This window comes from Dipodomys ordii, unplaced genomic scaffold (genome assembly GCF_000151885.1).
Source record: "Dipodomys ordii isolate 6190 unplaced genomic scaffold, Dord_2.0 Scaffold17, whole genome shotgun sequence".
NCBI classification, from domain to species: Eukaryota; Metazoa; Chordata; class Mammalia; order Rodentia; family Heteromyidae; genus Dipodomys; species Dipodomys ordii.
This window is the reverse complement of record NW_012267233.1, coordinates 25,986,715-25,987,172: the sequence shown is the minus strand read 5'-3', so window position 1 is coordinate 25,987,172 and position 458 is coordinate 25,986,715.

Genomic DNA, 458 nt, shown 5'->3' with positions numbered 1-458 from the left:
CCCCCTCCCCCAGCCGGCCCCCACCCTTTCCCCCTCCAGCGGTTACTGCTACCCCGGTGCATTGTGGGCGCACGGTCCGTTGTTCATTTGCCATTCGACCTCCGCCAGGGCCTGGTCGGACGGAAGCGCTCCGCCGGCTTTATTGTCGGTTCGTTATGTGGCGGAGCCCAGCAGTTTAACGCGCCTCCGGCCCGCAGCGCCTCAGCAGCCGGCGTCGGCGTCGGGACTCCACAGCGTGCCGGAGGAAGGATATCTTGTTTGGAGGGTCGGTGTGGTGCGCTCCGCGTTCAAGGAGGGGACAGCGGGCGCAGCGTTGGGTCTTCCCCGCACTCCGCTTCTCAACTTCGAAGGCCCCACGCGCCTGGGCTCGCCGCTCCGCGCTCCGCCGCCCGCCCCCTTCTCCGCGCGGGACGCTGCCCGGAGCGTGGCGGGGCAGGGGGGTGGAGGACGAGGAGAAC